Here is a 13,255-nt window from a genome sequence, read left to right as displayed (position 1 = left end):
AGGTGAGGCAAATCTATATAAAATTCCAAATAATGTATATACATACTCTTTCACAAGGTGGTGTACCTTAACTCCCCACACCTTGAGAGAGGGCTGTACTTTGTGACTTCAAAAGAGTGGAGTATGTGAAGGGGGCAAAAAGTAACTTCACAGTTTAGAAAACTGACAAACACTACCTCAGACAGGTTAACATCATCAGGCATGATAGCATATACTCTTTTTTTTTTATAATTTTTTTATTGATGTGTAGTTGATTTACAATGTTGTGTTAGTTTCTGCTGTACAGCAAAGAGATTCAGTTATATATGCATATATTATTTTTCATATTCTTTTCCATTATGGTTTGTCACAGAATATTGAATATAGTTCCCTATGCCCTGACCATTTTTTTTAATAACATCTTTAATGGAGTATAATTGCTTTACAGTGTTGTGTTAGTTTCTGCTGTATAACAAAGTGAATCAGCTATATGGATACATATATCCCCATATCCCCTCTCTCTTGCACCTCCTTCCCACCCTCCCTATCCCACCCATCTAGGTGGTCACAAAGTACCGAGCTGCTCTCCCTGTGCTATGCAGCTGCTTACCACTAGTTATCCATTTTACATTTGGTAGTGTATATATGTCAGTGCTACTCTCTCACTTCATCCCAGCTCCATTCTCTACATCTGCATCATTATTCCTGTCCTGACCCCAGGTTCATGAGAACCATTTTATTTTTAGATTGCATATATGTGTGTTAGCATATGGTATTTGTTTTCCTCCGTCTGACTTCACTCTGTGTGACCAACTTTAGGTCCATCCACCTCACTACAAATGACTCAATTTCGTTTCTTTTTATGGCTGAGTAATATTCCATTGTATATATGTGCCACATCTTCTTTATCCATTCATCTGTTGATGGACACTTAGGTTGCTTCCATGTCCTGGCTATTGTAAATAGAGCTGCAATGAACATTTTGGTACATGACTCTTTTTGAATTATGGGTTTCTCAGGGTATATGCCCAGTAGTGGGATTACTGGGTCATATGGTCTTTCTATTTGTATTTTTTTAAGGAACCACCATACTGTTCTCCATAGTGGCTGCATCACTTTACATTCCCACCAACAGTGCAAGAGGGTTCCCTTATCTCCACACCCTCTCCAGCATTTATTGTTTGTAGATTTTTTGATGATGGCCATTCTAACCACTGTGAGGTGATACCTCATTGTGGTTTTGATTTGCATTTCTTTAATGATTAGTGATGTTGAGCATCCCTTCATGTGTTAGTTGGCAATCTGTATCTTCTTTGGAGAAATGTCTGTTTAGGTCTTCCACCCATTTTTAGATTGGGTTGTTTGTTTTTTTGTTTGTTTTGTTTTTTTGTTTGTTTTTGCGGTATGCAGACCTCTCACTGTTGTGGCCTCTCCCGTTGCAGAGCACAGGCTCTGGACACGCAGGCTCAGCGGCCATGGCTCACGGGCCCAGCTGCTCCACGGCATGTGGGATCTTCTCGGACCGGGGCACGAACCCGTGTCCCCTGCATCGGCAGGCAGACTCTCAACCACTGCACCACCAGGGAAGCCGTGGGTTGTTTGTTTTTTTGATATTTGGCTGCATGACCTGCTTGTATATTTTGGAGATTAATCCTTTGTCAGTTGCTTTGTTTGCAAATATTTTCTTCCATTCTGAGGGTTGTTTTTTCATCTTGTTTATGGTTTCCTTTGCTGTGCAAAAGCTTTTAAGTTTCCTTAGGCCCCATTTGTTTATTTTTGGTTTTATTTCCATTTCTCTAGGATGTGGGTCAAAAAGGATCTTGCTATGATTTATGCCATAAAGTGTTCTGCCTATGTTTTCCTCTAAGACTTTTAAAGTGACTGGCCTTAAATTTAGGTCTTTAATCCATTTTGAGTTTATTTTTGTGTATGGTGTTAGGAAGTGTTCTAATTCCATTCTTTTCCATGTAGCTGTCCAATTTCTAGCACCACTTATTAAAGAGACTGCCTTTACTCCATTGTATATTCTTGCCTCCTTTATCAAAGATAAGGTGACCATATGTGTATGGGTTTATCTCTGGGCTTTCTATCCTGTTCCATTGATCTATCTTTCTGTTTTTGTGCCAGGACCATACTGCCTTGATTACTGTAGCTTTGTAGTATAGTCTGAAGTCCGGGAACCTGATTCCTCCAGCTCCGTTTTTCTTTCTCAAGATTGCTTTGGCTATTCAGGGTCTTTTGTGTTTCCATACAAATGGTAAAATTTTTTGTTCTAGTTCTGTGAAAAATGCCATTGATAGTTTGATAGGGATTGCATTGAATCTGTAGATTGCTTTGGGTAGTATAGTCATTTTCACAGTGTTGATTCTTCCAATCTAAGAACATGGTATGTCTCTCCATCTGTATTGTCTTAGATTTCTTCCATCAGTGTCTTATAGCTTTCTGCATACAGGTCTTTTGCCTCCTTAGGTAGGTTTATTACTAGTTATTTTATTCTTTCTGTTGCAGTGGTAAATAGGAGTGTTTCCTTAATTTCTCTTTCAGGTTTTTCATCGTTAGTGTATAGGAATGCAAGAGATTACTGTGCATTAATTTTGTATCCTAATACTTTACCAAATTCATTGATTAGCTCTAATAGTTCTCTGGTAGCATCTTTAGGATTCTCTATGTATACTATCATGTCATCTGCAAACAGTGACAGTTTTACTTCTTCTTTTCCAATTTGTATTCCTTTTATTTCTTTTTCTTCTCTGATTGCCATGGCTAGGACTTCCAAAACTATGTTAAATAATAGTAGTGAGAGTGCACAACCTTGTCTTGTTCCTGATTTTTGAGGAAATGGTTTCAGTTTTTCACCATTGAGAATGATGTTGGTTGTAGGTTTGTCATATATGGCCTTTTTTATGTTGAGGTAGGTTCCCTCTATGCCCACTTTCTGGAGAGTTTTTATCATAAATGGGTGTTGAATTTTGTCAGAAGCTTTTTCTGCATCTGTTGAGATTGTCATATGGGTTTTGTGGGGTTTTTAAATTTATTTTATTTATTTTTTGGCTGCATTGGGTCTTAGTTGCTGCACGGACTTTCTGTATCTGTGGCAAGCAGGGCCTTCTCATCGTTGCGGTGCGTGGGCTTCTCATTGTGCTGGGTTCTCTTGTTGCAGAGCACAGGCTCTAGGCGCACGGGCTTCAGTAGTCGTAGCATGCGGGCCCAGTAGTTGTGGTGCACAGGCTTAGTTGCTCTGCTGCATGTGGGATCTTCCCAAGCCAGGGCTCAAATCCGTGTCCCCTGCATTGGCAGGAGGCTTCTTAACCACTGCGCCACCAAGAAAGCCCCTATCATATGGTTTTTCTCCTTCAATTTGTTAATATGGTGTATCACATTCATTGATTTGTCTATATTGAAGAATCCTTGCATTCCTGGTATAAACCGCACTTGGACCATGGTGTATGATCCTTTTAATGTGTTGTTGGATTCTGTTTCCTAGTATTTTGTTGAGGATTTTTGCGTGTATGTTCATCAGTGATACTGGCCTGTAATTTTCTATTTTTGTGACATCTTTGTCAGGTTTTGTTATCAGGGTGATGGTGGCCTTGTAGAATGAGTTTGGGAATGTTCCTCCCTCTGCTATATTTTGAAAGAGTTTAGAAGGATAGGTGTTAGCTCTTCTCTAAATGTTTGAGAGAATTCACCTGTGAATTCATCTGGTCCTGGGCTTTTGTTTGTTGGAAGATTTTAAATCACAGTTTCAATTTCAGTGCTTGTGATTGGTCTGTTCATAGTTTCTATTTCTTCCAGGTTCAGTCTTGGAAGGTTGTGCTTTTCTAAGAATTTGTCCATTTCTTCCAGATTGTCCGTTTTATTGGCATATGGTTGCTGGTAGTAGTCTCTCATGCTCCTTTGTATTTCTGCAGTGTCAGTTGTTACTTCTCCTTTTTCATTTCCAATTCTATTGATTTGAGTCTTCTCCCATTTTTTCTTGATGCATCTGGCCAGTGATTTATCACTTTCGTTTATCTTCTCAAAGAACCAGCTATTACTTCTATTGTCCTTTGCTATTGTGTCCTTCTTTTGTTTTTTTTTCATTTATTTCTGCTCTGATCTTCATGATTTCTTTCCCTCTGCTAAGTTTAGGGTTTTTTTTGTTCTTCTTTCTCTAATTACATGTAATGTTAGGTTGTTTATTTTAGATTTTTCTTGTTTCTTGAGGTAGGATTGTATTGCTATAAACTTCCCTCTTAGAATTGCTTTTGCTGCATCCCATAGGTTTTGGGTCATCGTGTTTTCATTGTCATTTGTTTCTAGATATTTTTTGATTCCCTCTTTGATTTCTTCAGTGATCTCTTGTTTATTTAGTAGCGTATTGTTTAGTCTCCATGTGTTTGTATTTTTTATAGTTTTTTTCCTGTAATTGATATCTAGTCTCATAGCATTGTGGGCTGCAAAGATACTTGATACGATTTTAGTTTTCTTAAATTTACCAAGGCTTGATTTGTAACTCAAGATATGATCTACCCTGAATAATGTTCCATGAGCACTTGAGAAGAAAGTGTGTTGTGTTGTTTCTGGATGGAATGTCCTATAAATATGAATTAAGTCCATATTGTTTAATGTGTCATTTAAAGCTTGTGTTTCCTTATTTATTTTCATTTTGGATGATCTGTTCATTGGTGAAAGTGGGGTGTTAAAGTCCCCACTATTATTGTGTTACTGTCAATTTGTGTTAACATTTGCCTTATGTATTGAGGTGCTCCTAAGTTGGGTGCCTAAATATTTACAATTGTTATATCTTCTTCTTGGATTGGTCCCTTGATCGTTATGTAGTATCCTTCTTTCTCTCTTGTAATAGTTTTTATTTTAAAGTCTATTTTGTCTGATACGAGAACTGCTACTCCAGCTTTCTTTTGATTTCCATTTGCATGGAATATCTTTTTCCATCCCCTCACTTTCATTCTGTGTGTGTCCCTAGCTCTGAAGTGGGTCTCTTGTAGACAACATATATACAGGTCTTGTTTTTGTATCCATTCAGCCAGTCTGTGTCTTTTGGTTGGAGCACTGAATCCATTTACTTTTAAGGTAATTATCAATATATATATTCCTATTGCCATTTTCTTAATTGTTTGGGGTTTGTTTTGTAGGTCTTTTCCTTCTTTGTCTTTCCTGCCTAGAGAAGTTCCTTTAGCGTTTGTTGAAGCTCATTTGGTGCTGCTGAATTCTCTTAACTTTTGCCTGTGTGTAAAGGTTTTAATTTCCCTGTCAAACCTGAATGAGATCCTTGCTGGGTATAGTAATCTTGGTTGTAGGTTTTTCCCTTTCATCACTTTAAATATGTCCTGCCACTCCCTTCTGGCTTGCAGAGTTTCTGCTGAAAGATCAGCTGTTAACCTTATGGGGATTCCCTTGTATGTTGCTTATTGCTTTTCCCTTGCTGCTTTTAATATTTTTTCTTTGTATTTGATTTTTGATAGTTTGATTAATATGTGTCTTGGCATGTTTCTCTTTGGATTTATCCTGTATGGGACTCTGCACTTCCTGGACCTGATTGACTATATCCTTTCCCATGTTAGGGAAGTTTTCAACTATAATCTCTTCACATATTTTCTCAGACCCTTTCTTTTTCTCTTCTTCTTCTGGGACCCCTATAATTCGAATGTTGGTGCGTTTAATGTTGTCCCAGAAATCTCTGAGTTTGTCCTCAATTCTTTTCATTCTTTTTTCTTTATTCTGCTCTACGGCAGTTATTTCCACTATTTTATCTTCCAGATCACTTATCCGTTCTTCTGCCTCAGTTATTCTGCTATTGATTCCTTCTAGAGTATTTTTAATTTCATTTATTGTGTTGTTCATGATTGTTTGTTTGCTCTTTAGTTCTTCTAGTTCCTTGTTAAACGTTTTTTGTATTTTCTCCATTTTATTTCTGAGATTTTGGATTATCTTTACTATCATTTACTCTGAATTCTTTTTTCAGGTAGACTGCCTATTTCCTCTTCATTTGTTTGATCTGGTGGGTTTTTTTTCCTTGCTCCTTCATCTACTGCATATTTGTCTTCTCACTTTGTTGAACTTACTGTGTTTGTGGTCTCCTTTTCACAGGCTGCAGGTTCGTAGCTCCTCTTATTTCTGGTTTCTGCCCCTGGTGGGTGAGGTTGGTTCAGTAGCTTGTGTAGGCTTCCTGGTGGAGGGGAGTGGTGCCTGTACTCTGATGGGTTGGGCTGGATCTTGTCCTTCTGGTGGGCAGGGCCACGTCCAGTGTTGTGATTTGGGGTTTCTGTGAACTTAGTATGTATGACTTTAGGCAGCCTCTCTGCTAATGGGTGGGGTTGTGTTCCCCTCTTGCTAGCTGTTTGCCATGGGGCTTCCAGCACTGGAGCTTCCAGGCCATTGGGTGGAGCTGGGTCTTAGTGTTGAGACAGAGATCTCTGGGAGAGCTCTTGCTGATAGATATTACATGGGGCTGGGAGGTCTCTGGTGGCCTAGTGTCCTGGACTCGGCTCTCCCCAATCAGAGGCTCAGGCACAACACCCAGCCAGAGCACCAAGACCCTGCCAGCCACACGGCTTGGAAGGAAAGGAAGAAAATTTAAAAAACGAACAGATAGAACCCCAAACCAAATGGTAAAAACAAACCTAAACAGACAAAATCACACAAAGGAACATACACATACTCACCAAAAGAGAAAAAGTGAAAAATATATTAAAAATTTAAAAATAATAATATAATTTTTTAAAAAAAGAAGAGAGCAACCAAACCAGTAAACAAATCCACCCATGATAACAAGCACTAAAAACTAAAGATAAACATAAAACCAAAAACAAATCAGATGCAGAAAGCAAACCCCAAGTCTGCAGTTGCTCCCTAGGTCCACCACCTCAGTGTTGGGAACATTTGTTGTCTATTTAGGTATTCCACAGATGCAGGGTTTATCAAGTTGATTGCGGGGATTTAATCCTCTGCTCCTGAGGATGCTCAGAGAAATTTCCCTGTTTTCTTCTTTGTTCGCACAGCTCCTGGGGTTCAGCTTTGGTTTTGGCCCTGCTTCTGCATGTAGACTCCCCTCAGGCACCTGTTCCCCACCCAGGCAGGAGGGAGTTAAAGCAGCAGCTGATTAGGGCTCTCTTGCTCACTCAGGCCAGGGAGAGGGAGGGGTACGGCAGTCATAATTGGAATGCGAGGCGAGCCTGCAGCGGCAGAGGCCAGCATGACATTGCAACATCCTGAGGCTCACCGAGTGTTCTCCCAGGGAAGTTGTCCCTGGATCACGGGACCCTGGCAGTGGCATGCTGCACAGGCTCCCCAAGGGATGTGGGTAGTGACCTGCACTTGCACACAGGATTCTTGGTGTCAGCAGCGGCAACATTAGCAGTTCATGCCCATCTCTGGGGTCCATGCTGATAACCGCAGCTTGCGCCTATCTCCAGAGCCCACTTAGATGGTGCTCTGCCTCTGTGGGCACACACAGCAGGAATCCCCTCTCCTTGTGCACCCCAAAAACGATGGTCTTTTGCCTCTCCAGCAGGTCCAGACTCCCTCCCAGCTATCTGTGGCACACTAGCCCCCTTCAGGCTGTGTTCATGCAGCCAACCCCAGTCGTCTTCCTGGGGTCTGACCTCCAAAGCCCGAGCCTCAGCTCCCAGCCCCAACCTGCCCCAGCGGGTGAGCGGACAAATGTCTCAGTTTGGTGAGTGCTGGTTCACACTGATCCTCTGTGTGGGAATCTCTCCACTTTGCCCTCTGCACTCCTGTTGCTGCGCTCTCCTCCATGGCTCCAAAGCTTCCCCCTCCCCACTCACCCACCATCTCCACCAGTGAAGGGGCTTCCTAGTGTGTGGAAACTTCTCCTCCTTCACAGCTGCCTCCCAGAGTTGTAGGTCCCATCCTATCCTTTTGTCTCTGTTTTTTCTTTTTTCTTTTGCCCTACCCATGTACGTGGGGATTTTCTTGCCTTTTGGGAAGTCTGAGGTCTTCTGCCAGCATTCAGTAAGTTTTCTGTAGGAGTTTTTCCACATGTAGATGTATTTTTGATGTATTTGTGGGGAGGAAGGTGATCTCCATGTCTTCCTCTGCCATCTTGAAGGTCTACCTGCATATAATCTTGATAGGACTTGATGAGATTAGCACTTCACTTCTGTTTTCCCAAGAACTTATAACCCCAGTCTAACCATGAGGAAAACATAAGACAAACCCAAATTGAGAGACATTCTACCAATACATGACTCTTCAAAACTCTCAAGGTCATCAAAAACAAGGAATGTGTGAGAAACTCACAGACAAGAGGATACAAATAAAGTATGGGGTTTAGTTAACAGTACTGTTTTATTGTTTGTTCAATAATTGCAAAAAATGTACCACTATAATGCAAGGTGTTAGTTAGCAATAGGATAGACTGGGTGTGGAGTATATGGAAACTCTGTACTATCTTTTCTATAAGTCTGAAACTATTCTAAAATAGAAAGTTTATTTTTAATAAGTGGAAGAAGGTGAAATTTAAAATTATTTCTAATAGCATCAAAAAATATGAAATACTCAGGGATAAATTTGACCAAAGATGTGCAGTACCTATACCCTGAAAATTATAAAATATTGCTTAGAGATAATAAAGCCCATATAATTAAAAGAGATATGGTCATATTAGTCAGCTAGGGCTGTCATAACAAAATACCACAGACAGGGTGGCTTAAACAAGACAAATTTATTTTCTCACTGTTTTGGAGGCTAGGAGTCCAATATCACCAAGTCTGCAGGTTTGATTTCTCCTGAGGGCTTTTACCTTCTCACTGTGTCCTCACATGACCTCTTTATGTGTGTGAACTCCTGGTGTCTTCTTGTCAGGACACTAGTCCTATTGGATTAGGCCCCCACCCCCATGACCTCATTTAACCTTAATTACCTTTATAAAGGCTCTATCCCCAAATACAGTCACATGGGCATTAGAACTTCAACATTTGAATTTTGAGGAAACAACTCAGTTTATAACAATTTTCATGGATCCAGCGACAGTATTGTTAAGCTGACAGTTCTCCCAAATTGATCTATAGATTCTATGTAATCCCAGTCAAAACCCCAGCAGGATTTTTTTTTATAACATTAACTAGCTAGTTTTATATTTTATATGGAAATGCAGAGGATTCAAGAACCAAATAAATTTTCAAAGAGAAGTACAAAGTTGGAGGATTTAATTAACCTGATTACACGATTTATGAAACTAATTAAGACTATGGAATTGGCATAAAGATAACAAATAGATCATTAGGGCAAAATAGAGAATCCAGAAATATACCCATACGTGTATTTTCTTTTTTTTTCTTTTTTTTTTTTTTGCGGTACGCGGGCCTCTCACTGTTGTGGCTTCTCCCGTTGCGGAGCACAGGCTCCAGACGCACAGGCTCATTGGCCATGGCTCACGGGCCCAGCTGCTTCGCAGCACGTGGGATCTTCCCAGACCGGGGCACGAACCTGTGTCCCCTGCATCGGCAGGCGGACTCTCAACCACTGCGCCACCAGGGAAGCCCCATGCATTTATTTTCAATTGATTTTTGTTTGTTTTTTTTTTGATGATGCCAAGGACGTCAATGGGAAAAGGGTCATCTTTTCCCCAAAATGGTGCTGGAATAAGTGGATTGCCATAGACATACATACCCAGAACCTTGGCCTATACCTCTCCATAAACAAAAGGACTCAAAACTATCAAATATAAACATAAATACAATAAACATAAAATATGACAAAATATATTTTACCACAATAAATGTATATTTAACAGAACTAAATGTAAGAACTAAAATTATAGAACTTCTAGAAGAAAACAAGAAAATCTTAGTGACCTTGTATGGTAGGTAAAATAGTCCCCCAAAGATGCCCACATCTTAATCTCTGGAACCTATATATATGTTACATGCTAAAGATCTTTGCAGCTGTGATAAAGGTTATAGGCTTTAAGAATAAAGAGATTATCCTGGTTTATCTGAGTGGGCCCAATCTAATCACAGGAGCCTTTAAAAGCAGAGAACTTTCTCTGTCTGGAGGCAAGAGAAATTGGCAGAAGGGGAGGTAATAAATTCCAAACATGAGTATTTGCTCTACTGTTGCTGGCTCTGTGATGTCGGGACCCATGTGCAAGAACTGGAGAAGGGCCTCTAGGAGCTAAGGTCAACCCCAGATGACAGCAAGGAGACCTCAGTCCTACAACAGAAAGGAACTAGAAACTGCCAGGATCCTGACTGACCTTAGAAATGGATTCTTTCCAGAAGTTTCTGATAAGAGCCAAGCAAGTCAACACCTTCACTTTGGTCTTGGGCAAAGAAATCATCTAAATTCACCAGACTTCTGATTTACCAACTTATGTGGAACAATAAATTTGTGTTGTTTTAACCTGCTAAGTTTGTGATAATTTAATAGAGCATAATACACTCTGAGCTAGGTGAAGATTTCTTAAGTAGGTTACAAAAAGCAGAACTATAAAAGAAAATATAAGTAAATTGAACTTAGAAAATTAAAGACTTCACTTCTTCAAAAGATATTGTATAGATAATAAAAAGGCAACCAACAGACTGAGAGGAAATATTTGCAACACATATCTGGCAAAGGACTTGTATCTAGAATATATAGGGAGCTCTTACATCTCAATGATAAGAGAAACCACCCAGTTTTTTTAATCTGGCAAAAGATTTGAACAGATGTTTCACCAAAGAAAGTATACAAATGGCAAATAAGCACATGAATGATGTTCAGCATCATTAGTCATTAGGGAAATGGAAATTAAAGCCACAATGAGAATCATTACACACCCACTAGAATGACTAAAAGTTAAAAGTCTGACCATATCATGTGTTGGCAAGGATGTGAGAGCACCTGGACCTCTCATAACACTGCTGTTGGGAATATAAAACAAGACCATTAATTTGGAAAACAGTTTAGCAGTTTCTTAAAAAGTTAAGCATAGACTTCAGGTCCATACAAGAGCACAGACCTGTTTTTCTTGCTTCTCTGGATAAAAACAACTAAAAGCCATGGAAATAACTAAGCAGGCAACCAAAGGAGAATTCTGAAAAGTGTTAAGAGGGAGGTGAACTGGTTTGGAACGTCGTGACTGGAAAAACAAGACAAGTGGTAGGATGTCATAAAGTTCCCCACCCAACAAAAGACGGTGACCCAACCTAGCAACAAAAGAGAGCCCAGGTAGTTCATTCCTCCCACAGAGCAAACAGAAGTCCCTCAAACTACACCGGGTAAACCCAGTGCCATCAACAAGGGAGCTCTGCTAACAATAAGCAGTAAACAATAAGCCCCACTTCCTACCAGAGACCTGGCATTACAGGGGACAACCAGCAGGGGGCATCCTGCCATAAGCACCCAGACAAGGCAGCCTCTTGTCTTCATTGGCCTGAGACTCCCCTCTCCTGCCTAGAGACACCAGGGTGGCTAGGGTAACTGGTGTGTGGGAGAGGAGAGAGAGGACCAGGGGGTGGGGGAGAAGAAAGCCTCCCCATAACAAGCATGTGACCTCTAGTGCAAAGATAGGGGATATCCCCCAACAAACTCTGGGACAGAGAAGCCTCTTAGTTCCTTGAGGCCAGAAAACCCCTCATCCCGGGGAGAGACCCAGCATCCAAGCCTGGGAAGAATCCTCAGGCAGCACCAGCAGGGAGCCCCAGTGGCACTTAGTTAAAGCAGACCAAAATGGTACCACAAAGCTGCTAAAAGCTGCTAAAACTGTCAGTGGAACCACTATCCACAAAAGGAGGTTAAGACCTGCATACTAAACAGAGCAGGATACCTACCTGCTAAAATGAAAGATTAAATAGGAACCTAAGCCTCCTAACAATAGAAAATCACCCTTTAAGAACCAAAAAAATCACAATTCAAATGAGAAAAGAATCAACCGACACTAACACCAGTGTCTAGATCCAATCGATGAATTCAGTAAAGTTACAGGATTCAAAATTATCATACGGGGCTGCCCTGGTGGTGCAGTGGTTGAGAGTCCGCCTGCCAATGCAGGGGACACGGGTTCGTGCACCAGCCCAGGAGGATCCCACATGCCGCGGAGCGACTGGGCCCATGAGCCATGGCCACTGAGCCTGTGCGTCCGGAGCCTGTGCTCCCAACGGGAGAGGCCACAACGGTGAGAGGCCCGCGTACCGCAAAAAAAAAAAAAAAATTATCATACAATAAATGGTAGCATTTCTGTACACTAATGATGAATTATATGAAAACGAAATAAAGAAAATGGCCCTATTTACAATAGTATCAAAACCAATAAAATATTTAAGAATAAATTTAACCAAGGAGTTGAAAGAAATAAACTCATACTCCCTACTCAGTCTTCTGCAACACCATCCCAGTGAGTAGGGAGTGGGGATGATTGGGAATACTTCGTTATAACAAAGTACTTGAGGGTAGAAATCTGGACTTTGCTGGTGTGCTGGGATGCAGCCACAGTGTATTTTATGGTATTTTGCTGGAGTAGAGAGGTTATTCTCTAAAAGTTTTCTGTCTTGTTAGGCTTTTCTGGCCCTTTTGTTGCAGGAAGGGAGCCCCTTCCAGGGCCTGAGAGTGGGCTCTTGTCTAACACTCAGAAATGAATTGTCCGAGGAGACATACGTGCTGACAAAGCAAAACACTTTATTGGGAAGGGGCACCCAGGTGGAGAGCAGCAGGGTAAGGGAACCCAGGAGAACTGCCCTGCCACATGGCTCGTGGCTCACAGTCTTGGGATTTATGGTAATTGGGTTAGTTTCCAGGTTGTCTCTGGCCAATCATTGTGACTCAGGGTCATTCCTTGTGGCGTGTGCATCACTCAGCAAAGATGGATTCCAGTGAGAAGGATTCTGGGAGGTTGGTAGGACATATGGACTGGAATCTCCTCTCTCCTTTTGACCTTTCCTGAATTCTTCTGGTTGGTGGTAGCTTGTTAGTTCCTCATTCCTTACCAGGATCTCCTGTTGTAAGGTAACTCATGCAAGTGGTTACTATGGTGCTTGGCCAGGGTGGGCGGTTTCAGTCAGTGGTTCCCCTAACATTTTCTTTTTTTAACATCTTTATTGGATGCTTTACAATGGTGTGTTAGTTTCTCCTTTATAACAAAGGGAAACAGTTATACATATATATATATATATATCCACATATCTCTTCCCTCTTACGTCTCCCTCCCTCCCACCCTCCCTATCCCACCACTCTAGGTGGTCACAAAGCACCGAGCTGATCTCCCTGTGCTATGCGGCTGCTTCCCACTAGCTATCTGTTTTACATTTGACAGTGTATATATGTCCATGCCACTCTC

This window comes from Aethalodelphis obliquidens, unplaced genomic scaffold (genome assembly GCF_003676395.1).
Source record: "Aethalodelphis obliquidens isolate GAN/ISIS:26980383/991018 unplaced genomic scaffold, ASM367639v1 scaffold122, whole genome shotgun sequence".
In the NCBI taxonomy this organism is placed as follows: Eukaryota; Metazoa; Chordata; class Mammalia; order Artiodactyla; family Delphinidae; genus Aethalodelphis; species Aethalodelphis obliquidens.
Note: the sequence above shows the minus strand (reverse complement) of the source record.